Source organism: Oryctolagus cuniculus, chromosome 9 (assembly GCF_051225735.1).
Source record: "Oryctolagus cuniculus isolate XC-2025 breed Fujian yellow rabbit chromosome 9, ASM5122573v1, whole genome shotgun sequence".
NCBI classification, from domain to species: Eukaryota; Metazoa; Chordata; class Mammalia; order Lagomorpha; family Leporidae; genus Oryctolagus; species Oryctolagus cuniculus.
In genome coordinates this window covers 71,346,385-71,372,167 of record NC_142875.1, presented here as the reverse complement: position 1 = coordinate 71,372,167, position 25,783 = coordinate 71,346,385, and the positions used below count along the sequence as shown (strand labels likewise).

Sequence of the window (25,783 nt, the reverse complement as noted above, 5' to 3'; positions counted from 1 at the left end):
AGCTGGACTGGAAGAGGAGCAACTGGGACAAGGTGGAGGATTAGCCTATTGAGCCGCGGCGCCGGCCCGCCCCCCTTCCCTTTAAAAAAAAAAAAAAAAAACAGCAACAACATTTATTTGGGGGACCAGTGCGGTGGCTCACTTGGTTAATCTTCTGCCTGCGGTGCTGGCATCCCATATGGGCACCGGGTTCTAGTCCCGGTTGCTCCTCTTCCAGTCCAGCTCTCTGCTGCGGCCCGGGAGTGCAGTGGAGGATGGCCCAGGTCCATGGGCCCTGCACCCGCATGGGAGACCAAGAGAAGCACCTGGCTTCTGGCTTTGGATAGGTGCAGTGCACCGGCCGTAGCAGCCATTTAGGGGGTGAACCAACGGAAGGAAGACCTTTCTCTGTCTCTCTCACTGTCTAACTCTGCCTGTTTAATAAAAAATTAATAAAAAAAATTTATTTGGAAGGCAGAGCAACAGACAGAGGTGGGGAGGGGGGAGAGAATCTCCCTTTTTTGGTTCACTCCCAAATGGCTGCAACAGCCTGGGCTGGGCCAGACCAAAGCTGGGAGCCAGGAACTCCATTCAGTTCTCTCACAGGAGTTGCAGGTGCACAGGCACTTGGGCCATCATCTGTTGCTTCCTAGGTTCATTGTCTGGGAGCTGGATCAGAAGTAGGACACCTGGGAATCACACCAGCACCCTTATATGAGATGCCATTGTCTCCAGGATCAGCTTAACCTGCTGTACCTCTCCTAACTCCTCTTGCCAAGATCTGTCTTGGTGTGGGTCTCTTTGCATTTGTCCTACTTGGTGTTGGGTTTCTTGGGTATGCAGATTTGATGCAGTTTTTCATCAAAAGTAAGGCATTTCTGGCCATAACTTTCCCAATATTCTTTTAATCTTTCTCATCTTCTCTTAGAACACTTCTGTGCATATATCAGAGTGGTCACGTCCCACATGTCTCTCAGACTCTGCTCATCCTTTTTTCTTTCTATTGTTTGGGTCAATTTCAGTTGACCTGTTGCATGCTCATGGATTGTTTTCTTCTGAGTTCAAGTTTGCCCTTGAGGGGTAGGTGTCTGGTGCGGCAGTAAAGATGCTTCTTAGGACAACCACATCTCACTTCTGAGTGCCTGAGTTCAAGCTCCAGCTCATTTCTGATTCCAGCTTCCTGCTAATGTGCACTCTGGAGGCAGCGGTGCTGGCTTAAGCCCTGGAGTCCCCGCCACTCACCTGGTAGATCCAGAGTTTCTGGTTCCCGGCTTCAGCTTAGCCCAACCTTGGCTGCTGTGGGCATTTGGGAATGAACCATGATTTTTAATAACTGCAAGAGTGCACATTTCCTTGTTTGGAGAAATGGATTCATTCCATTAAGGATATAGTCTTTTCCTGGAAGGGTGGGTCAAACAGGAAAGTTGCACATAGCTGAAGACAATGGTAACGTAATCAGTCGTTACTGCCCATGGCCTCCGTATTGAAAGAGGAGAATTATTTCTGGCAACATCAGCCACGGCAAAATATTGTCCACTGGAAGGAGGCTGTGAAGGTGGAGACTTGGCTTTGTTCCTCAGCTCTATCCTCAGTGCCTATTTTATAAACAGTTCCCGAAATCAAACAGAAGATCAAAGGGAATAAACTGTGGGTGTGGACAAATGCAAATGGCTCTTAAGCATCTGAAAAACAGTCTCAACCACATCTGTAATTAAACAAATGCAAAGGAAGGGGACCGGTGTTGTGGCGCCACAGATAAAGCCACCATAGGTATCTGACATCCCACATGGGAGTGCTGGTTCCAGTCTGTTTCGGATCCAGTTTCCTGCTGATTGGCCTGGGAAAGCAGCCAATGATGGCCCAAGTGCTGCACTCACATGGGAAACCTGGACAGAGTTCCTGGCTCCTGGTTTTGGAGTGCTCCAGCCCTGGCTGTTGCATGCATTTGGAGGAGTGAACCAGCAGAGAACGAAATTTTCTTTCTCTGGGCCAGTGTTGTGTCAAAGCGGTTTAACCTGCTGCCTGCGGTGCTGACATCACATATGGGCACTGGTTTCAGTCCTGGCTGCTCCACTTACAATCCAGCTTGCTACTAATGGCCTGGGAAAAGCAGTGAAGATGGCCCAAGTCCCTGGGCTCCTGCACCCATGTAGGAGACCTGGATTAAACTCTTGGCTCCTGGCTTCAGCTTGGCATAGCTCTGGCCATTGCAGCCAACTGGGGAATGAACCAGTGGATGGAAGATTTCTCTCCCTTTCTGTCTGTCTCTCTCTCTCTGTAGCTCATAAATAAATCTTAAAAAAAAAAAAAAAAAGATTTCTCCCTCTCTATTCCATCTCTCTACCACTCTACCTTTCTAATAAATAAATAAGCCTTAAAAGAAAAAAAAAGGCAGTAGAAAATAAACATTGTTTTTCTCATCTACCAGATTAGCAAAAACCTGCAAGTTTGACAATATTATTGACTATATTATCAAAATTACAAGGAAATATGCCCTGTTACACAGAGCTGGTAGGGACACATAATGTTACAACTTTCATGGAGGGGAATTTATCAGTAATTAACAAAATCACAGACGCATTTATCTTTTGATCAAGCGATTTCATTCCTAGAGGTCTATCTAGCAGGAACAACCATGCAAGCACAGAATGCTACTTGTGAAGGTTGTCTGTGTGGAGCATTATTTGTAGCCCCCACAGATTGGAAATAACCCAGTTTTGCAACAATAGGGCAGTACTTGAATAAACTTAACAGCGCTATAACATAGAAAAAAGTACAGCGAAGTTTCCTTTGTGCTGATTTGGAGAGAGCCCCAGGATATAGTATTACGTGGAAAAAAATTGACAAAGTACAGAATAGCACTACATTTTGTGTAAGGTAGAAAATAAGATATTATCTAAGCATTTGCTGATATTTATACAAAAAAATCCTGAAAAAAACACCAAATCAATACAAATGCTTAGGTATGAGCAAAATACCAGAGGGGCAAGAGAAAGAAATGAGACTCCTCTGTAAGTCCTGGTCTCTAGATAATGCAAATGCAACGCCTATTCTTAAAAAGCAAAAGCAAAACCCCTTAAAATCGGAAACAAAAAACAGGAACACAAGCACATGTTAAACTGAAAGGAGCCAAGAGCCACCATAAAAAAAATGGGGCTCCTGAGACAAACCGTTCCAGAGACGGCCTTGGGAAATGGGGAGTAAACCGGTTCACAGAGAAAGCAGTCAGCTACTAACCAGAGATACACAGAACACCTGCCTTGTAGATAAGCCCCTTCCCTACGCTTGCTCAAGGTTAACAAAGAAAGCTGCAAGGCACGTAGCAACCTATTCCTCTCTCCTAGAAACCCCCTCCCCTAATGTATCCCTTTGACCTAGTACTTTTCCACCGACATTACCACTTTTAGACTGCCATACAAGGCCCGCTACTGAAAATTATCCAATGAACTTACGCCAGCCTATAATATGTTAATTTTGTGGTTTTGCCCTTTAAAAGCTGTGTGAGATAGCTGCTCGGGGCTCCTCTCGCTTGCTTGCTGCTTGCAGCAGTAGAGGGCCCATTTGTACAAATGAAATAAAATTACCTCCTGTTCTATTGCATCGTCTGGTCCGGAGTCTGTGTTTCTGGGGTCGTCACAAGAGGACACCGCTTTTGGGGTCCTACAAAACCCAGACCATGCCTATACAGAGGGAGGATTTCATTCAAGCACTAAGCTGCTCCTTGACTTACAGTGGGGTGACATCCAGATAAGTCCACCATAAACTGAAAATATCGGAAGCTGAGAACACACTGCATACCCTGACCGAGGCACACCAGGGCTCAGCGGCACAGCTCACTGTGGAGCTGAGTGTCTCCCCACACGACTGTGGTGCAGACAGGAGGCCCAGCCTCTGGGAGAGAGGGGCTCAGACCTCACGGAGCCTGGGGCAAGCCCCAAATTCAGAAGGTGAAGCACAGTTTCCACTGAGTGCCTGTCACTTCCAACAAGAGGCCAAAAATCCATCAGCTTTACCATTTTAAGTCAGGGACTATATGCACCGAATTAGTGGGCTGTATTCTACAGACAAAAAAACTGCAAAGATATTTGAACATGTGACCCAGTAGCTTTATTTTCTAGCAGTGCTATTATATGACAAATCATAAAATTGTTAGTAACTTTTGGAGTCAAAATTTCTGTGTAAAAGAAAAAGAATACAATTATAAAAATCAAAAAGATCACCTAAAATACTATAGTATTAAAGGTAAATTTAAAATATCAAAATGAACTCATTATTTAAAAACAGACACAGGTGTCGCTCCCCCTCTTCGTGGAGGAGCGACACTGAACCCTGCGCTGTTCTTTTGTCTGCTCGGCCCTCCCCGGGTTTGCTGCTGGTTCTTCCCGGGTTGGCTGCCAACCCTTCCACCTCCGTGGAAGGGCAGTTCCCCCTGGCCACATTCCCCACTTCCGCAGGGGAGCGGCACACTGCCGGCCGGCTCTCTCGGAGGCTGCACAGGTGTTCCCCTTAGATGTTCCTGGTGCATGCCGTCTCTCTCCTCCTTTATAGTCCTCCGCCAATCCCAACTCGGCTGCCCACACGCCGAGTACGCTGCTCTCCTCCAATCAGGAGCGAGTCCTACAGTTTATTGGCTGAACTGGAGGCACCTGTGTAGAAGCTGTTTTCTTCTCTCCCAGCGCCATATTGTGGGAGAGCAGATGCATAGAATAAGTCTTAATTCCAGTAACTCAGTCTAGTCCGGGTTGCTCCCCACAACAGGGAAGCTTGTTGACTGAAATGGAGTGGTGGTAACAATTTTGCAGAAGCAATAAACATTCCTTGTGGACAGATGTTAGTCTTTTGTATTTTTTTAAGATTTATTTATTTATTTGAAAGTCAGAGAGAAGAGAGGCGGGGGGGGGGGGTCTTCCATCCATTTGTTCACTCCCTAATTGGCTGCAATGGCCGGACCCGTGCCAATCCAAAGCCAGGAGTCAGGAGCTTCTTCCAGGTCTCCCACGCGGGTGCAAGGGTCCAAGGACTTGGGCCATCTTCTATTGCTTTCCCAGGCCACAGCAGAGAGCTGGATTGGAAGTAGAGCCGCCGAGTCTCAAACTGGCACCCATATGGGATGCCGGCGCTTCAGGCCAGGGTGTTAACCCGCTATGCCACAGCGCTGGCCCCCATCTTTTTTATTTTTTAAGATTTATTTATTTCAAAAATCAAAGTTACAGAGAGAGAAGGAGACACACACACACACACACACACACACAGAGAGAGAGAGAGAGAGAGAGAGAGATCTTCCATCCACTTGTTTACTCCCCAGATGGCTACAGCAGCCAGGGCCGGGCCAGGCTTGTGGGGAGCAACTGGGAGCAACTCGGACTAGACTAAGTTACTGGAATTAAGACTTATTCTATGCATCTGCTCTCCCACAATATGGCGCTGAGAAGGGAGAAACAGCTTCTACACAGCTGCCTCCAGTTCAACCAATAAACTGTAGGACCTGCTCCTGATTGGAGGAGAGCAGCGTACTCAGCGTGTGGGTAGCAGAGTTGGGATTGGTGGAAGAGGACTATAAAGGAGGAGAGAGACAACATGCACCAGGAACATCTAAGAGGAACATCTATCTGAAGGAACACCTGTGCAGCCCCCGAGAGAGCCGGCCGGCGGTGTGCCGCTCCCCCGCGGAAGTGGGGAATGTGGCAGGGGGAACCGCCCTTCCACGGAGGTGGAAGGGTTGGCAGCCAACCCGGGAAGAACCAGCAGCAAACCCGGGGAGGGCCGAGCAGACAAAAGAACAGCGCAGGGTCCTGTGTCGTTCCTCCATGAAGAGGGGGAGCGACAAGGCTGAAACCAGGAGCCTCATGTGGGTCTCCCATTTGGGCACAGGGTCCCAAGCACTAGGGCCATCCTCCATTGCTTTCCCAGGCACATTAGCAGGGAGCTGGATTGGAAGCAGAGCAGCAAGGACACAACCAGGCACCAGGAAGAGATGTGGCGTCACAGGCAGTGGATTGGCCTGCAAGGCCACAATGCGGCCCCTAAATCTATTCCCCACTAACAGAAGTCAGGCCTCCACTGACAAATGACTGCTTCTGGGCATAGGGGGGTGGAACGTATAAATGAATCTGTGAGATATTTTTTTCAGAAAACTAGGAAGCCTTCTTGTCCCACCAAAAGGAGATAAGAAGGGGCGAGTGTTTGCACAGGGGTTAGGACACCACTTGGGGATGCCTGCATCCCACCTCAGAGGGCCTGGGTTCAAGTTTGACTTGAATTTGCTTCTGAGTTCAGCTTCCTGTTGGTGTGAGTCCTGGGGGCAGCAGGCGTGGCTCAAGGAGTTGGGTGTCTGCCACCCACAGGGAGACCTCGATTAAGTTCTGCACTCCTGGCCTTGGCTGGGATATTGTAGACGCTTGAGGAATTAACCAACAGATGGGAGATCTCTTTCTGTTAATATGTTTCTCTCTTTCTCTTTCTATATCCATATAGCTTTCAAATAAAAAAATAAAAATAAAAATTCAAAACAAGGGACACTGGAGTAAGTTTGCGGCTTCCCACTGACAAAACAGTGAAAAAAATTTTAAATGTATTTATTTATTCGAAAGGCAGAGTTACAGAGAGACAGAGGCAGAAGCAGATAGAGAGAGAGAGAGAGGGAGAGAGAGAGAGGTCTTCCATCTGCTGGTTTACTACCCAGATGGCCACAATGACCATAGCTGTGCCCATCTGAAACCAGGAGCTTCTTCTGGGTCTTCCATGTGGGCAGAGGCCCAAGCACTTGGGCCATCTTCTGTTGCTTTCCCAGACACATCAACAGGGAACTGGATTGGAAGTGGAGCAGCTGGGACTCTAACCAGTGCCCATATGGGATGCTGGCTCTACAGGCAGCAGCTTTACCTGCTACACTACGGCACCAGCCCCTACTCCACTTATGATCCAGTTCCCTGCTAATGTGCCTGGGAAAGCAGCAGAAGATGGCCTGAGTACTTGGGCCCCTGCCATTCACGTGGCAGAACCAAATACAGTTCTTCGTTCCTAGCCCAGACCTGACTATTGTGGCCATTTGGAGAATGAACCAGATGAAAGATCTCTCTCTCCCTCTCTCTCTTGCTCTCGCTCTTTCTCTCCCTGTCACTGTTTTTCAAATCAATCAATCTCTAAATAAGAGGAGGAATTTAGGACATAGACACACACAGCAGAGACCAAGTGGGAGCATGGGGAAGGAAGCCATTCACGAGCCAAGGAGAAATCTTCCAAAGAAAGGAACCCTGCCAACACCTTGATCTGGGACCTGCAGCCTGCAGAGCTGAGGGACCGTGAACCGCCGCGGTGGAAGGTCCCAGTCTGTGTGCTTTGTTACGGCAGCCCTGGCAAATGGATACCCCAGGGATTCCTATTCTCTTCAGTGCCTGGGTCCCAGCACTTAGAACAGTGTCTGGCACAGGAGGAGCAGATACTGGATGAACTCAAGGAGGAGTGGCCAGCGAGTCCAAGGATGCTGTGGGGAGGAGCTCTTTGCTCAGACTGTCTCCGTGTCTGCTCTCCGCTCCTCTGCCCCTCCTCATCACACTTTTTTTCCCAGAACACGCCTTGGTCTTGCCCCCTCCCCAGCATCTCCTTCCCGCATGAAGAGAAGGACTTTGTCTTGCTCTGCTTGTTTTGGGGGACTTTCTCTACATTGTCTCTTCCTCTGAATTCTTTCAGATCTTTGTCCTTCTTGACTGTGGCAGATGTGATTTTCCAAAGACAGCCTCCAAATCCCCATGCTCTTCCAGTGCCGGGACCACCCCAACCCCTCTATGGGGAGGCGGAGTCAGCCCCTCCCCTTGCACCTAGGCAGACATCTGTTTCAGTCAATGGGGTGCAGCTGAGCCAGCCAGGTGCTGGGGCCCTCTCCAGCGGCCAGCCAGGCAGTGTGCACCTTCTCCTAGCGCCATGCTCACATCTGGCATGCAGCCCTGGTGGTAATACTTCTATTATGGAAGCCAGCAATTGCCACAACTCACACACACACACACACACACACACACACCCATTGCTGGGTGATGCCAGTGAACGACTTTGTGATGCTTGGTCATGAATGATGACACAGCGTTCTTTGGTGCGTTCTCTCTCTCTCTCTCTCTCTCTGTTGCTATGCTTGCTCTTACATCCCAGCCATAGGTCATGAAGGGGTGCAGGGCCTGTGGTGAGGCCACAGTTGTTCTGGTTGAGTCCCAAGCAGACGTCTTAGCCCCAGCTAGCGTCAGCCACCGCCATACACGTGTGTAAGGAACCTTTGCTTGTTGTGATCGGCTTATTCCACGCAGCACAACGTCCTCAAGGGTCTCTGGCATGTGTCAGGGAATGATTTTCAATTCTTCATTTTCCAAAGGATGAGCTAGTTCAGGGCTCAGCTTGTTTCGTTTTTTCTTAAATTATCTTCAGGAAAATGATAACAGTGAGAGAAGTTAAAAACAAAATGAAAGTTTCAATTGAACACATGTCTTGTCCCAGGTGGATGTGGAAGTGAGGGACCCGGAAGGATTTCTCCCAGCACAGGGACCTGTTGTCTGGGTTAGCAGATGGTCAACACAGAAAATGTGACACACATAGAAGAGTGACAGCAGACTGGGGACTCTCCAGGGATGGCATGAGGAGAGTGAGAAGGTTACACAGAACTCTAACAAGAGAAAAGCAAACACTTCTGCACAGTGTTGGGGAAAACCTGGGAATAAACCGTGGTGGCTGAGGACATCATGTCCATGGGCTCAGACTACTGCTAATGGGGAGTGCAATTTGGTCTTTGACCAACTTTGATTGTACCTCCCTTCACTGCTTTCTTTGTAAAATGTATATATTTGAGAGGCAGATACACACACACACACACACACACACAGGAGGGGGGCTCTCATCTACTGGTTCATTCCCCAAACACCTGCAATGGCTCCAGGCTGGGCCAGGGCCCAAGCTGGGAGCTGGAAACTCAATCCAGGTCTCCTGAGTGGGTGGCAGGGCCTTAACTACTTGAACCATTGCTGCTGCCTTCCAGGGTCTGCATTAGCAGGAAGCAGGGGTCAGGAGCCAGAGCCAGGAATAGAACACAGGTACTCTGATATGGAATGCAGGTGTCTTAACCAGTAGGCTAAACGTCACCCCTCCTTCTTTTCTGTGGCTTCTGTCAAGAAGTCGGGAATCCCCTCATTAACTCACAGGCTCCTTTGCCATTAAACTCAAGCATAAGCTCATTGACTCATTACTCCCTTGAACTACAAGTCCTTATGGGACATATAGGAAACCAGGAAATCATCCCTTTACTGGCTGAGAGTGAGTAGTATTTATTCAATCAATGAATGAACTCACTTGGACCAGCCGGGCCACTTCTTCAGCATGCATAATAAGGTTTATTCTCTGAATTCACCTTTCACTCAATTCTATCGTCGTTTCCTTCAACGTGCCCTTTATTTCTGTGGCAGGCAGTGTAGTGTTCCAGGGCAAGTGTTCTGGATCGAACAGGCTCAATTTAAACTCATTACAGGGGCCAGCACCGTGGCATAGCGGGTAAAGCCACTGCCTGCAATGCTGGCATCCCATGTGGGCGCCGGTTTGTGTCCCAGCTGTTTCACTTCCTATCCAGCTCTCTGCTAATGACCTGGGAAAAGTAGCAGAACAACGCCCAAGAGCTTGAGCCCCTGCTATCATGTGGAAGACATGGAAGAAGCTCCTGGCTCTGGTCTGACCCAGCCCGAGCCATTGCAGCCTGGCTCCTGGCTTCGGACTGGTTTAGCTCCAGCCGTTGAGGTCATTTGGGGAATGAACCAGTGGATGGAAGACCTCTCTCTCTCTAGACCTCTCTCTGTAATTGTGTCTTTAAAATAAATAAAATAAATGTTAAGAAAAAGAAAGACTCCGCTTTCACCGGTTTCTTGGGTCTCCCCTCTTAGAGCCCCCTCCTGGCTGCTGCGGGCAGGAGGCTTCTGGCTTAAATAAATCTTGCTTGTCTGCGTGGAAATTCTTTCCCGTGAGCCAGGAACCAAGACTGCCTTTCCTCACCGCCGTTTTACCCGTTGGCACTGTGACATGGTCAGCTTGGATTGGATGCCGGGAGAGGGGAAAGGCTGGCGTGAGGGTGAGGGAGAGAGGCGTCCTGTCACCTGGGGGCTGTGAAAGGGCAGAGGCGGCCGTAAAGGGGGCGGCTCCTTCCGTCGTGTATAATATTTGCATCTGCTCCTGGAGACCAGCTTCCTCCGAGAAACAACAACAAACAGAATGCCAGGGTTGGTCGTGAGTCAGACCGGGGACAGACAGGTTGGTCCCTGGAAAATGAGGAAAGAGGAGTCCCCCAAGGAGGGTGCAAAATGCTTGCTTCACCAAAAGCTATCTTCAGCAAGATCAAGGTGCCAAATCCTACTGCCTGTGTCTCCCCAAAAGCTGCCTTTAGCAAAACAGAAGTGCCCAGCCCACCCTTCAGGGTTCTCAGCTTACCCTCCTGATGGCTGTTTTGTTTTATCTTGAGCAATCTAGATCCGGCAAGTAGGATCACAAATCTGGCCTTTGATGGGTTTTGTCCCCACCTTCTAGCTGGTTGTTAGCTGCTGCTCTGTTTTTTTTTTCCCCTAAAAGTGTTTCAAAGACTCAGACTCTCACAGTTCAGCGGGTCTGCCTCTCTCCAACCCCTACCCCAGGCTGCCTCGGCAGGAGGCTTCTGCCTGAAATAAATCTTGCTTTTCTCTCCACCTTGTCCGCGTGGAAATTCTGCTGCTGTTTCATCTGTGATTGCACCGGTCCCCAAAGTGTGGTCCACAGAGCACCCACATGAGTCCCAGCAGAGTCAAGAATATACATGATTGGGGCTGGCGCTGTGGCGCAGTGGGTTAAAGCCCTGGCCTGAAGTGCAGGTATCCCATATGGGCACCGGTTCTAGTACCAGCTGCTCCTCTTCTGATCCAGCTCTCTGCTATGGCTTGGAAAAGCAGTAGAAGATGGCCCAAGTCCTTGGGCCCCTGCACCTGCGTGGGAGACCCAGAAGAAGCTCCTGGCTCCTGGTTTCGGATCAGTGCAGCTCCAGCCGTTTCGGCCATCTGGAGAGTGAACCAGTGGATGGAAGACCTGTCTCTCTGTAACTGTCTTTCAAATAAATAAAATCAATCAATCAATCTATCTATCTATATATGATTCCCAAACGCAGACCTACAGGCTTTTTTTTGGACAGGCAGAGTTACACAGTGAGAGAGAGAGAGAGAGAAAGGTCTTCCTTCCGTTGGTTCACCCCCAAATGGCCGCTACGGCCAGTGCCGATCCAAAGCCAGGAGCCAGGTGCTTCCTCCTGGTCTCTTATGCGGGTGCAGGGCCCAAGCACCTGGACCATCCTCCACTGCACTCCAGGGCCACAGCAGAGAGCTGGACTGGAAGAGGAGCAACCGGGACAGAACCGGTGCCCCAACCGGGACCAGAACCCAGGGTTCAGCACCGCAGGCGGAGGATTAGCCTAGTGAGGCGTGGCACCGGCCAACCTACAGGCTTCTAACCTTTGGGAGTTGAGGCAGGCAACTGCATTGTAATGGAGCCCCAGACACTTCTTATACATTAATAGAGAACCTGCTGCTTGATGCATATTTACACGGCCTCACAAGGCAGCCTGTTTCCGGGCTTGGACTGCGCCTGTCCGGAAGATCATTCCTCCAACACTAGCTGGCTCCCTGTACCTTCCCTCTGCCTCGGGTGCGGCCCCTGGAATGACCTGGAGAGCGGGCAGTCCCTTCTCTGCACGGCGGCCCACCCATCATGGCCCCTGCCATGAGGCAGCCCCGCCAGGCCGGCCTGCACCACCGCCAAAGGCTCTGAGCCAGCGAGGCGCGCAGGACACGCGGGCTCCAGCCCCAGCTGCCTTTCGACGGCGCTGCTGCCCCCTGGCGGCCCGAAGTGGGCGGTGGGCCGCGCTCCCGCAACGGTGAGTGGGGAAGTAGGCGGGACGCCCCTCCGGGGAGCAGCCGGGAGGTGCAGTCAGGCTGCGGGAGAGAGACATCCGAAGCGAGCAAGGAAGCCTGCAGCAGAGAGCCCCCAGGGTGGCCCGGGGCCGCGGCTGCTGGGGTTCGGGATCTGGCTCTGCTCCGTTCCTAAAGTGAGTGGATCTGGCCAGCCCTGGGCAGCCTTTGACGCTGGGAGACGCTCCCCTTCCCCCGCGGGAGTGCTTCTCTTAATTGTATGCAGAGAAAGATAAGCCTTAATCTTCGTCCAAGCGGAGAGAATAAAGGCAAGCGGCAGTGAACTACAGGGCGAGCAAGTCGTGCCAGCTCCCGAGCAGCTAGCGGGGCTCCCCCAAGTCCGCCCGGGCCTGCTGCCGGGGGCTGTCAACAGGGGACGCCGAGCGGGTCCTTGAAGCAGACAGGTGGGGCTCAAAGGCGGTATGGTTTTCCTTTCACAGGAAGCAGACAGCGAACGGTCCCGGGCAGGTGCGGGAATGTCTCCCGCGCAGGACAGGTGTGCGCCAGGAGTGCTGTAATCGCGGCTGAACCCCGGAAAGGAAACAGCGTAGGGTCCCGGGAGAGCTTTGGGTAAGAAAGGGCGGCGTCCCGGCCGCCCACAACACCTCGGAAGCGGGTGCCAGTGCAGGCTGGCGCCTGGCTGTGGAGAAACGGATATGCAGACAACACATGTTTAACATTCAGTGCTATTCAAACCACGCAACGAGTTGGGGTCCCCCTCGCATCTCATTTAAACAATTTGTGTCACCAAGTCACTGTGTGAAAAACACAGGGCAGCGATGTTCTTGCTTCAGGTTGGAGCTTTGGGCACATCAAATGCAATGAAGGCTGAACCTTCAGGCCCTTAAAGACCCGGACGTTCCCAGCTCAGCACAAGCATGGGCCCAGGTGCAAGGACAGAGTGTGCAACTGTGAGGTTTTTCGAGAAAGAAGGAGATGGTGAAGCCGAAGATGGAGACCCCTGGCAACCTGAGGAAGGCACCCTTCTCTTCAAACCAAAGCACCTCTGCTCCTAAGCTGTGTGTCCTCCAAGCCCACCCCTGTCAGGAAAAGTCCCACAAATGGTCTGTATGATTGCCTTGCTTAGAGAGCCAGAGTATTCTCTGCTCCTGACTCCCACAAGAGGTAAACATGGGGGCACCTGTGGTGCCAGCATCCCGTATGGGCACCGGTTCGGATTCCAGCTGCTCCTCTTCTGATCCAGCTCTCTGCTGTGGCCTGGGAAAGCAGTGGAGGATGGCCCAAGTCCCTGGGCTTCTGTACCCACATGGGAGACCTGGAAGAAGCACCTGGCTCCTGGCTTCGGATCAGCCTAGTTCTAGCCATTGTGGCCATTTGGGGAAGACCTCTCTCTGCCTCCGTGTAACTCTGCCTTTCAAATAAATAAATAAATCTTTAAAACAAGAAGAGAAGAAGAAGAAGGGCCGGCACCATGGCTCACTAGGCTAATCCTCTGCCTGCGGCGCCGGCACACCAGGTTCTAGTCCCGGTCACAGGGCCAGATTCTGTCCTGGTTGCCCCTCTTCCAGTCCAGCTCTCTGCTATGGCCCGGGGGTGCAGTGGAGGATGGCCCAAGTCCTTGGGCCCTGCACCCCACGGGAGACCAGGAGAAGCACCTGGCTCTTGGCTTTGGATCAGCGCGATGCACCGGCCACAGCACTGGCTGTGGGGGCCATTGGAGGGTGAATCATCAGCCAAAGGAAGACCTTTCTCTCTCTCTCTCTCTCTCTCTCTCTCTCTCTCACTGTCCACTCTGCCTGTCAAAAAAAATTAAAAAAAAAAAAAGAAGGAGAAGAAGAAGTCATCATGTGTGAGGCTATCTGTCTCCTGCTTGCTTCTGCATGGGTCAGAGGAACATTGGTGCCAACAGCACCTGTTACTTCCTTTCCTAGAAGGTGAAAAGTGAGGGCACAGCGGGAATGAGTCCCTCATAACCACCAGGGACATTCCCTGCACACTCTGAATGTTCAACACAAGGTGTCTCTCAGCCATCCTCAACAAGGAGGGATTTGTCACCTAGCAGACGATGCGCAGAAACATTTGTAATTCTCACGACTGGGGTGGGGGCTCCTCACGACTGTGGTGGGGGCTGTGGGTAATAGAGACTAGAGTTGCTGTGAGGCATCCTGCAAAGAGTGGGCAGCCCCACCCCCAAAATGCTCCAAGACTTCATTGGCACTGTGTCTGAAAAACCCTTCTATATCTAGCATTCCCAGCTGATTTGGTCAGGAATCTACAGCCAGCCTGTATGCAGAGGTGTCTAAGCTTTGCTCATCGTTAGCACTGGATCAGTATGGAACAGTACTGATTTTCACCCCACAGCTCCAGCCTGAAGCAAGAACACCGTCGCCCTGGTTGGCTGTGTTTTTTACGCAGTGACAAGATTTCCAAAACCGTCTCCTCTGCCCTCCTTCTTGACTTTCTAAAGGGCTGAGATTTTCAGCTGTTTGTGGGACAGGTGAGTTAGGAAGGAAGAGGGGGGCTGAGTGGTGCAGCCACCTCTCTCCTGCTCCCTGGACAGGGCCAGCCGCTGGTGCTACTTGTTGCCCACAAAGAGCTGTTCCGTGGGACTGTCTCAAGGTTGCAGTGGATTGGTCAATTTTTCGTGGCTATGTTGGTACTTTATAAGGAAAAGGATTTATTCAGCGCACAGTTTTGGAGGTTCGGGGGCAGCTCAGGCTTTGCCTTGCACTGGTGAGGACCCCATACGTGGTTTTGTCCGGATCAGAATGTGGCACGCAGAGCCGCACTGGAATGGGTGCTTCACACACCTGATGCACAGTGGTGTTTGCACCATTGTGGGCACTGCTGTCACATGGCTGTCCTGGCAACAGCGACATCACCAGGAAGCTCAGGGAGATCTGACGGTTGAGGATTTGGTACCCAGGTCCCTGGGGGGCAGGGAGAGATGAGGACCTACATCCCCGACTGTGGCTTGGGCATTCTCATTAGGACCCGGTGGTAGAGAAGCCCTGTGCTGTTAATCGCTCGTGACCTCCAGTCAATGAGATCCTACTGCCCGGCCCAGCGTCGCTGGCTCACGCTGCCTGAGCAAAGAGGCTCCAGGAAGGGCCCCACCAAAGATTCTCGAACCCGACCTACAGAAAGGCACTCAACAGTCATTGGGGGCTGCTTGAAGACGCAGGCTCCCAGGAACTGTTTGTAGTGACTGATTTGTTGGGTTTACAGTGACCACTGAGAGTCTGAGAATCGTGGCTCCGAGGCTTGGCCGGTGACAGTGATGGCCCCAAAGGCTGGCTCTATTGAAGCCTGGCCTGAGGACAGGGCCAGGGATTGAGGTCGTGTCCACCTTGGCCTCACTCAGCTCATTCAGAGTCCATGGGATCGGCTCTCCATCGGATCTATAAGTAGGAGCTGAACTAAAGGGAAGTCCCAGCTTCCTTCCATCATGAAGGGAGAATAACAGTGGTGATGGTGCTAACGGCTGATATTTATCTAGTGCTTACCATGGGGCAGGCCCTTTGCTTGGTGCCTTGTGTGGATGGTGACACTTCAGCAGGTCTGTTAGGAGAGTTCTAGAATTAGGTCCGTGCTTGAAATGAGGACATGGCAACCTCAGGGGTTAACAGTCCTGCAGTCCCCACCACAGGAAAATGAGGAGAGGCGGCAGGTGTGAACACAGGTGGGCTGGCTCTGATGTGCAGGGAGGTAGCAAGCAAAGAGGAACTGGGCTCCCTACCCCTCTCTGGAGCCTCCCCTGTGCTGCAGTCCCACCTGTACCACTCTAGCCTCCTCCCCCTTCCATGCGGGTCCAGGTGTGAGTGTTCCTACTCTCTTCTTGGTGGCCATAAGAAAGGTTCTAGCCTGGGGCCTCTCTCTCAGCCCTGCTCAGAAGTAGTGTAGAGGGCCAGCATCCCGAATGAACACCAGTTCGAGTCCCGGCTGCTCCACCCCAATCCAGCTCCTTGCTAATTTGCCTGGGAAGGCAGCAGAGGGTGGCCCAAGTCCTTGGGCCCCTGCACCCACATGGGAAACCCAGAAGCTCCAGGCTCCTGGCTTTGGATCAGTTCAGCTCTGTCTGTTGCTGCCATTTGGGGAGTGAACAAGTGGATGGAGGATCTCTCTCTCTCTCTCTCTCTCTCTCTCTGTAACTCTACCTTCCAAATACAATAAATAAATCTTACAACAACAACAAAAAAAAGTAAGGTGGAAGAGGCAAATTTTTGCCTCAACTCTCTTAGGGTTTCTTGGGCAGGCCCCTGCAGTACACTGACATAACAGGGATTAATAGGGGAAAAGCCAATAAGTTGATTTCATCCAAGTTTGATTTATGTGACAGAGGAGCCTTCACATGGAAGGAAGACCCAGGGGAGTGGCAAGGCCTGTCTCTCTAGGAGGCTGAACAAAGAGAAAAGGAACCCAGCTGTGTGGGAGGATAAGGCAAGATAAGACTTTTGACAAGGTCAGATTGTACAGAATTATCTTGGTCTCAGTGTCCTGCCCCCCTGGATGATAAGAATGTTACTTTCCTTCAAGCAAGGACAGCATCTTCCCTGGGAAAGTTTTATCTCCTGCTTTCAGGACGAAGAAAGGGAGAGCAGAGTGCCCTGCTGCTTATCGGGTGCTTTTAGCTCAAAATAATCCTTATGCCCGGGCTGGTGTTGGGGCCCAGTGGCTTACGCTGGTTCTTGCACCATAGGCATCCCATAGCCAAGTGCCAGGTTGAGTCCTGGCAGCGGTGTTTCCCAACCAGCTCCCTGCTAATGCCCCTAGGAAGGCAGTGGAAGAGGGCCCGAATACTTGGGACCCTGCCATCCATGTGGGAGACCCGGATGGAGTTCCTGGCTCCTGGCTTCAGCCTGGCCCAACCCCATCTGTTGTGGTCATTTGGAGAATGAACCAGTGAACCAGTGAATGTCTCTGCCTCTCTCTCAGTCACTCTGCCTTTGAAATGAAGAAAACTATCTTTAAACACACACACACACACACACAAACTAATCCTATGGCAACAAGCAGTTTGGCCTGGCACATTCTGCCCCCCCTGCAGTGGGAGGTTTGGATGGTAGGTGCCTCCTCTGGGAGCTGCTCCGTAAGTTCACACCTATAGCCTGGTGCCACCGTCTGCTGCTGTGGGCATTTTGGGAGTGAATAAGGAGATAGAAGATATCTCTCTCTCTCTCTGCGTTTCAAATAAAAAATGAAAATGAATGCATTTTTTAAGAAATGCAACCACAAGGGAGGGCAATCCATTCACTTGTGCAATCGCCTGAATAGCACAGTTGTGTTTGAGAGCTGATACTCATGTGTATTCCATTTTTACCAGAACTGGGAGAACACTGCACAGTGTTAACACTGATAACTTTTTTTTTTTTTGACAGGCAGAGTGGACAGTGAGAGAGAGAGAAACAGAGAGAAAGGTCTTCCTTTGCCGTTGGTTCACCCTCCAATGGCCGCCACGGCTGGTGCGCTGCGGCCGGCACACCACACTGATCCGAAGCCAGGAGCCAGGTGCTTCTCCTGGTCTCCCATGGGGTGCAGGGCCCAAGCACTTGGGCCATCCTCCACTGCACCCCCTGGCCACAGCAGAGAGTTGGCCTGGAAGAGGGGCAACCGGGACAGAATCCGGTGCCCCGACCGGGACTAGAACCCGGTGTCCCGGTGCCGCACGGCAGAGGATGAGCCTATTGAGCCGCCGCACCAGCCGGTAACTTTCCATTCACGTCTTGCTATGAGCACCTTCCACCTGCTGGCTTCCTCCTGCTGGCTGATGGGTAGGGAAGGCCTGAAAGGGAGAGGAGCTGTGGGCTGCCCTGTCTTCCCTTTCCTTCTCTGTCATCATTTTCAGGGTAGGCGGCTGATTCATACCGGGCAGCAACATGAGTCAAAAAGGAGACAGGAAGGTTCCTTGATTGTTCGTGTTTCTGGGAAGGCCAATACCCCCTGTGTGCATATGAAGCACATTCTGGAAACGTGGCACCTCTCAAGGCTGTCTGTACCCCTGTTGCTTGCCTTGTATTCACTTTGAGTTTTTGCTGCACACCCACCTGCCACAGGCCCACTAGAATTCACCAACATGCTATGTGAATGTGGCAGCAAGAACAGCTCTGACCCTGGAAATGTACTCATGCCCTCCTGCTCCCACACAGGTGGCACTGTCCTGTCAGGCTTCGTGGACGAAACACGATGTTTAAAGGGTGAAGTGGTGGCATGAACAGGAAGAAGAACTCCAAGTCAGTGCAGAGCTCCATGGCACTGTGCAGCAGGAAGCGGTTTGGGGTGATGATCTGGATTAGTCTATTTTGTGTTGCTACAAACACAGCTGGGTGGCTCACAGTTTCGGAAGCTGGAAGTTCCAGATGGTGTGGCTCTACCATCAGCCTCCAGTGAGGGCCCCCTGGGCTGCATCGTCACAGCACAGTGGAGGGTAGAAAGGGCAGTGTTGAGAGTTGTGCCCCAATGACCCAATTGGCTCCCATCAGGTCCCACCTCTTAAAGCTCCCACCACCCCCCAATGTCACCTCACTGGGGCTCCTACCTTCCAGCGGTTGGATACACCCAACCAGATCCCAACCATAGCACCACTTTGTATCCCAAGCTTGGGAATACATAACCAGATAAATGGGATGGGGAAGAGACTTCGTGAAGCCAATTTTTCTAAGCAATGAAGTGAATTGTCATTGACTTTCATCCAGGAAAGAGAAGAACCATCTGCCCCGGGTAGAGTCTCCCAGGGAGCACTTGGTGAGTGCCAGTGGCTTCTGGCATCCTGGCTCGGGCAGAGCAGGATTTTATGAACTGCTCTTCTTTAAGAAAAGACTTGGAGAGGTCGTGCAGGAAACCTGGGCCTTAGCGCGGGTGGCGCGATCATAGATGCATTTAGCTCTCCCAGAAATGCAAGTCTTGGCTTGCACCTGCCACATGCAAGTCCCAGGCAAGCAGCGACCTTCTCCTCCCATCTGGTAAGTGGAGACTGGAGAGAAGGGCAGCTTTCCCAGGGTGCAGACGAGAACTGCAGCAAGAAGGAAGTGAAAGGGGCTGCGTGTTGCTAACCCAGCACCCGCCCTTCCTCTCCTTGCAGCCTGCTTCACTTCTGCGCTCTTCACTTCCTTGGTCCTGCCGCTGTCCATGGCCTTCGCAGGTGAACTGCTGGGCGCGAGATGGCTTCATCCTGGGTGGTTCATCCTGTCTGCTGTGAGTGATGTGAAAAGTGCATCTCATGCTGGGATCATGGGTTGGGGTGCCATATGGTTTTTTCTGCTCAATGAATAAATACTTCCTTAAATCCCATATATTGAGCAACTTCATAATCCAAAAGTATTAAGTACAGTGGAGGTGGCAGGGAGCGGAGCAGAGGGTGAAATCCTGGAGTAGCCCCAGCTACTCAGTTGTCACCCATCAGTGAAATTAGCCTCACAGCTCCTGGGAGCCCTGAGCTCTGGGTACAGGATCTGGCTACCTGTATTTATCTGGAGGCCGAGCAAGGCTGGTGTTCTAGGTTCCAAGCTCACAGCACATTGGAGCAGAAATGAAAAGGGCATGGGAGTTGTTGCAATAAAGAGAGACAGAAAGAAAGGACGAACGAACAAACTCCAACCAAACAAGAACCAGTACTCTAATTGCTTAATAGGTGTCAAAGGTGTTCTGGAACTAGAGGGAGGCGGTGGTTGCACAACATTCTGGAAACATTGCATGCCACTGGACTTCACTTTGAAATGGTTAATTTTATGTTATGTGAAATTGCATCTCAAAAAAAAAAAAAAAAAAAAGCAGCACTACTAACAGTGAGAACTAAGAAATGGTACCCTTAGCCCTGGAAGATGTGAGAGCTGACACTCTGCAGGAAATAGGTAAAAGGACAAAACCAGATCCTGAAGCTTGTCCGGAACTGTGACAGCCGTGTAGCCTGGGGCCATTTAGTGCCAGGGCAAACAGCTCTGAGCACCTTGCTGGCCCTGAAGCTGTCAGGATTCCAACAGTGAGCACCTGTTAGATGGCTCCGCCCTTCCCAAAAGAGTATAAGACGTTAGGTGTGCCCTGCTTAGGAACCTGGAGGCTCCCTAAGAGAGTGGTTAATACCAGTTCCATAGAGCAAGAGAATTTAAGCATTCGGACCCTGTGCCTTGTTATCTGGCATCTGAACTTGAACAGCTCATTCACCAGCAAGACTGCCTAAGTGAAACAAGACACGTCAAGGCCAGTTCTCAATGACTTTATATTCAAACCACTACAGCCACTGTAGAAAAGGGGTACTGGGGAGCCATTGCTAATAGGTTACAGAATGTGTTTTGGGGGTGATTAAAAAAATGTTGGAAATGGTCGCACAGGATGTTGAATGCAATTAATACCACTGAATTGCACACCTAAAGGTGGTTACTGTGGAAAATTCCTTAGCTCGTTCATCACAATAAAAATTGTAAATATATATATATATATCCCACAAAGATGGCAAAACAAAAACAAAACCACCTCGCTACATCTGGTAGTTGTTACCAATGGCACTGGGCAGGGTGCCAGAGCCAAAAGCCGTACCTGTGACAGCCACCAACAGAATGCAAGCCCGGAGTGAAGGTGTGTCTTAAGTATCACGTGGGGAACACGGGAGGAAAGATGGCTCTGATTAAATTTCTTGGGCTCTGTGGAAGCCATCTGCGCTCTGATCACCTCTGTGGGAACAGCAGCTGTTTTTCTTCGTTGGCGATGAGCAGATATCTAAGTCATTACTCAATGCTCATTTCCCAGCTGGGTTTTCAATCGAGAGGCAGCGCATACCCTACCAATCTGGCACTAAATGCTTAAAGGTCCTTGTGTGTAAAGGTTGTGTTGAGCCTTGCAAAGCTCCCCATCTAATACCAAAGTCAGCGAGATCTCAGCTCACTAGCGGGACAAGCCCCCAGAGCTGGTGATTGGATGGAGGGGGATCCTCTGTTTGGGGCCCTGGATTTATGGCTGTGTGTATTGTGTCATTGGAATGTGGTTTACTTCCGCTGTATAAGTTTCAATGGCATTCATGGGAATTGCAATGTCAAGTCAAAACTAGAATGTCATTTAAGTGTCATTTAAACAGGGGACTTTGATTCTACAGCGAGGATTGCCTGTCTTGGCCCAGGTTGACAAATCTATCAGGTAGGGTAACCTAACTGTGCTGCAGCGACAGACTAACCCTGATGCTCAGTAGTGTCACTCTATGAGGCTTTATTCCATCATGGATCAGGGGCTTCTCCAGGGCTCCAGGGGACTCGTCCAGGCATCGCGACAACTTAACACACCGGGAGCTGCTTTACCTTGTCGGCTGGCCATCTCCATGCATGGTTTGTAGGGGGTCGAAGCAGGGGAAGAAAACCAAGGATCAGGCATCAGTTTTTAAATGCATTGACTTCAAAATTACCTCCTAGGTAGAACTAGTCCCAGTCCTGCCTACCTTCCAGGGTCTGGGCGTTGTCGGGGACATGGGTGATGAGACAAGGTCTCCACACAAGGAAGTGGGTTAGTACCCACCTGGAGCCTGGCTGTTGGACCATATCAGTGGTTGAAGGAGACAGGTGCTTCTCCCTTGTGTCCTAAATAGAGACAATGATAGCATTAATTAGTGAGAAGTCAGGAAATCGAGAAGTGAGGAAAGTAGAGAAGGCATCGCTTCGGGGGCGGGGAGCGGGGGTGAGCATAAGAAAGCTGGGAGTCAGGCCGGTGGTTCAGTAGAGATTTGTATCTAGCTGCTGGGGGTTCCAGTGAGCACACGTTTCCTGGCTTGGGGTCCAGTGGGTGAAATGGCCAGTAGTGACAGTGTGGTGACGTTGGCCGACACAGCAGAGGGCTCACTGTGCAAGAGGGCGAGCTCTCCCCAGCGCCTCGCTGCCACCTGGGCCCTGAAAGCAGACACACGAGAGCCTCATTTCACACAGTGGGTGTATTTTGGTGGGGACATGACCCATAAGTAGAATCTCAATTTAAGTATACTGGCCGGCACTGCGGCTCACTAGGCTAATCCTTTGCCTGCGGCGCCGGCACACCGGGTTCTAGTCCCGATCAGGGCGCCAGAGTCTGTCCTGGTTGCCCCTCTTCCAGTCCAGCTCTCTGCTGTGGCCCCGGGAGTGCAGTGGAGGATGGCCCAAATGCTTGGGCCCTGCACCCGCGTGGGAGACCGGGAGGAAGCACCTGGCTCCTGGCTTCGGATCGGTGCAGCGCGTCGGCCACAGCACACCGGACGTAGCGACCATTTGGGGGGTGAACCAACAGAAAAAGGAAGACCTTTCTCTCTGTCTCTCTCTAACTCTGCCTGTCAAAAAAATAAATAAAAAAAATTTAAGTATACCACGGAAACTAGATATGTCAAGGGATTCTTTGAATTCTTTTGTAAAATGAATCCTGTAGTGTCAAACGTTGGCTCTTCACAAAAGCAGAGTCCCACCCAGGGCCATACCAGGCCAGAGGTGCAGTGATGTGGGGCCCCGCCCTGTCTGGTGGTCTGTTCCACCATTCCACTGAGAGGGTGGCCTCCACCTAGCCAATCACTGAGCAACGTGAGGGCCAGGGGCCAGCCAAGCTGCGCAGGTTCTACCTGCAGGGATCAGTTTGTGGTTTCTTGTGACTGGCGTGCTGGCTTTTGCAGGGAAGTAGCCTATTGTCACAATTGCACTGTGTGCCTCTCAAGGTGTTTCTCTCAGTCCCTTTCTGATTGCCTTTTGGAGGGATGAAGTTTTTGGAGGGATGAAGTTTTTGGAGGGATGAAGTTTTTGGGGGACTGTCTCATCCAGTCCCTCATTCCTTTGATTCTGCTAGTGGGCAAGATCGTCGGTACCTTAAAGGTAAAGGATATAATCTGTTGTCTGTAGTTCTTGTAGAAATTTAACTTATTGGGACAGTGAGACGCATCTGCTAATGGCTGGCTACTCACAAGAGGCAATCCTAACTGAGGTTATTGAAGTGACAAGGCTGGCTTCAGAGACGGGTTTTTCCAGATGATGAGGCATTCACCCAGGGCTGTGCATCTTTGCAACAGCTTCCTTCCTGCTTTCAAGTTCAATGTGCTAAGCTGTGGCTTTGATCTAACAAGAGTCGATGCAGGGGAGTCACCAACTGTCAGTTTTACCACTGAATTCAGCTAGTGGAATCACGGCCTTTCTCTGTGTTTTTTTTTTTTTTAAAACAAGTTCCCATTTAAGGCAAGAGAGTGCATTTGGCTACAGTATGTTTGATTTAGTGCTTGTATTTCTGTTTTTAACTATATGTCCTAGCTCTCAAATAGCTAACATGGAATTAATTGACTGCAGTGGTCAGTCAACCATTAAACTCCGATGTCTGGGGCACGGAGTGCTGCTCTGAGACTCTCAAGCTTGTGTCACTATGGGGAGCTGACTTGCTCCAGAGGGTTGACATCTGTTTAAACAGGAAAAGGAGGGGCAGCGCTGTGGCATAGTGGGCTAAGCCTCTGCCTGTGGCACTGGCGGCACCCCATATGGGTGCCAGTTCGTGTCCCAACTGCTCCTCTTTCCATCCAGCTCTCTGCTATGGCCTGGGAAAGCAGTAAAAGATGCCAAAGTGTTTGGGCCCCTGGACCCATGTGGGAGACCCAGAAGAAGCTCCTGGCTCCTGGCTCCTGGCTTCAGATCAGCCCAGCTCTGGCTGCTGAAGCCATTTGTAGAGTGAGCCAGTGGACAGAAGATTGGGTGGGGGGGGGCCTGTCCGTAACTCTACCTTAAAATCTAAAAAAAAAAAAAAAAAAAAAGGGAAAAGCAATGAAGAGAAGATATCAAGGGGCATGGATATCATGCAATTAAGTTTCCAAAACCCCTGGCCCACAGAAATGTTGCACCTGCTAAAGTACCTTGAGTCGAGCTCCATTTTTTTTTAACTTTTATTTAATTAATATAAATTTCCAAAGTACGATTTATGGATTACAATGGCTTCCCCCACATACCGTCCCTCCCACCCACAACCCTCCCCTTTCCCACTCCCTCTCCCCTTCCATTCACATCAAGATTCATTTTCGATTATCTTAATATACAGAAGATCAGCTTAGTATACATTAAGTAAGGATTTCAACAGTTTGCTCCCACACAGAAACATAAAGTGAAAAATAATAGATGATTTTTTTAAATGATGATGAAATCAGATCAGACCTATTGTCATGTTTAATCCCAGTGAGAGTCAAGTTGAGAATTGATAATTTCTCCTTTTTTTTTTTTTTACAGAAGATCAGTTTAGTATGCATTAAGTAAAGATTTCAACAGTTTGCACCCCCATAGAAACACAAAGTGAAATATATTGTTTGAGTACTCGTTATAGCATTAAATCTCAATGCACAGCACATTAAGGACAGAGATCCTACATGAGGAGTAAGTGCACAGTGACTCCTGTTGTTGACTTAACAAATTGACACTCCTGTCTATGGCATCAGTAATCTCCCTATGCTCCAGTCATGAGTTTCCAAGGCTATGGAAGCCCTCTGAGTTCTCCGACTCTTATCTTGTTTAGACAAGGTCATAGTCAAAGTGGAGGTTCTCTCCTCCCTTCAGAGAAAGGTACCTCCTACTTTGATGACCTGTTCTTTCCACTGGGATCTCACTCACAGAGATCTTTTGCCAGAGTGTCTTGGCTTTCCATGCCTGAAATACTCTCATGGGCTTTTCAGCCAGATCCGAATGCCTTTAGGGCTGATTCTGAGGCCAGAGTGCTATTTAGGACATCTGCCATTCTATGAGTCTGCTGAGTATCTCACTTCCCATGTTGGATCACTCTCCCCTTTATTTATTCTATTGGTTAGTGTTAGCAGGTACTAGACTTGTTTATGTGCTCCCTTTGACTCTTAGTCCTTTCATTATGATCAATTGTGAACTGAAATTGATCACTTGGACTAGTGAGATGGCATTGGTACATGCCACCTTGATGGGATTGAATTGGAATCCCCTGGTATGTTTCTAACTCTACCATTTGGGGCAAATCAGCTTGAGCATGTCCCAAATTATACATCTCTTCCCTCTCTTATCCCCACTCTTATTTTTAACAGGGATCACATTTCAGTTAAATTTCAACACTTAAGTCAAGTCAAGCTCCATTTGTCAATGACTCTTGCTAATAGTGTTAGTCCATTTGCTGTTATTGTAACAAAATAGCTGGAGGCTGCATAACTAATTAAGAAAAGTGAACAGTTCAGCTCACAATGTTGGATAACCAAGACCATGCTTGGCCCTGGGGAGGGCCCTGCTGGCGGCATCTCCTCATGGTAATGTTATGGTGGGAACAGATATGAGAGGGAGGTCACATGGCAAGACAGGTGGCCAGAGGGCAGGGAAGGCCCAGCCTTGCTTTCTTGAAACAACCCACTCTTGAAGGAGCTAACTGGGGTCCATGAGAACCACCTCAGTGCCTTCCAAGGGCAGCTCCACTAGTGACCTAACCATCTCCTTCTAGGCCCACCTCATACAGGTCCCACCACCCCTCAACATCATCACACTGGTGACCAAGGTTCTGACACATGAACTCATGTTGGGGAGATACACTTAAACACCCAAACCATAGCACCAAACCTCCAAGCCCCCACCTTTCTTTATCAAAGATAGAAAACACAGGCATCTGTTTTTCCAAATGTCATCCAATGAAGCAATAATGCAAGGGAAAACAGAACCAAGAGTGCCACATACAGTTTCATTTGGACCCACTGTCTGCTGTCTTTGCCAGCTTCTTTCTGGTGCTGGGGTCCTCCCAGGATACCGGCCAGGGCATGGGTCATATTATTGATCCAAGAGATCGAAGTGATGTCTTGAAGATTGCTGTTTTAATGTGCAGTCAGTAGCTACAATCAACTCTGTCTTGGGAATGGTCTGATTTGGGGCAAATCTTTGCAATTTTTTTTATGAGGTTATCTCACTATTGAATGCCTTCATCTCCTGAGAGCAGTG

General features: G+C 50.3%; 1 long non-coding RNA gene across 4 annotated transcripts in view; it reads left to right on the top strand.

The window, feature by feature from the left end:
- LOC149124609 (uncharacterized) overlaps window positions 1-25,783 on the top strand; it is a 62,974-nt gene that overhangs the window by 25,664 nt on the left and 11,527 nt on the right. Inside the window, exons 1-3 of one of the 4 annotated variants that reach the window (XR_016213312.1) lie at window positions 11,625-11,893; window positions 12,368-12,497; window positions 18,967-19,169. This is a non-coding gene — a long non-coding RNA (uncharacterized LOC149124609). Of the gene's footprint in view, window positions 1-11,624; window positions 11,894-11,926; window positions 12,065-12,367; window positions 12,498-18,966; window positions 19,170-25,783 lie in introns of those variants that run through there. The other 3 variants (XR_016213314.1, XR_016213313.1, XR_016213311.1) reach the window with 3 other exon arrangements.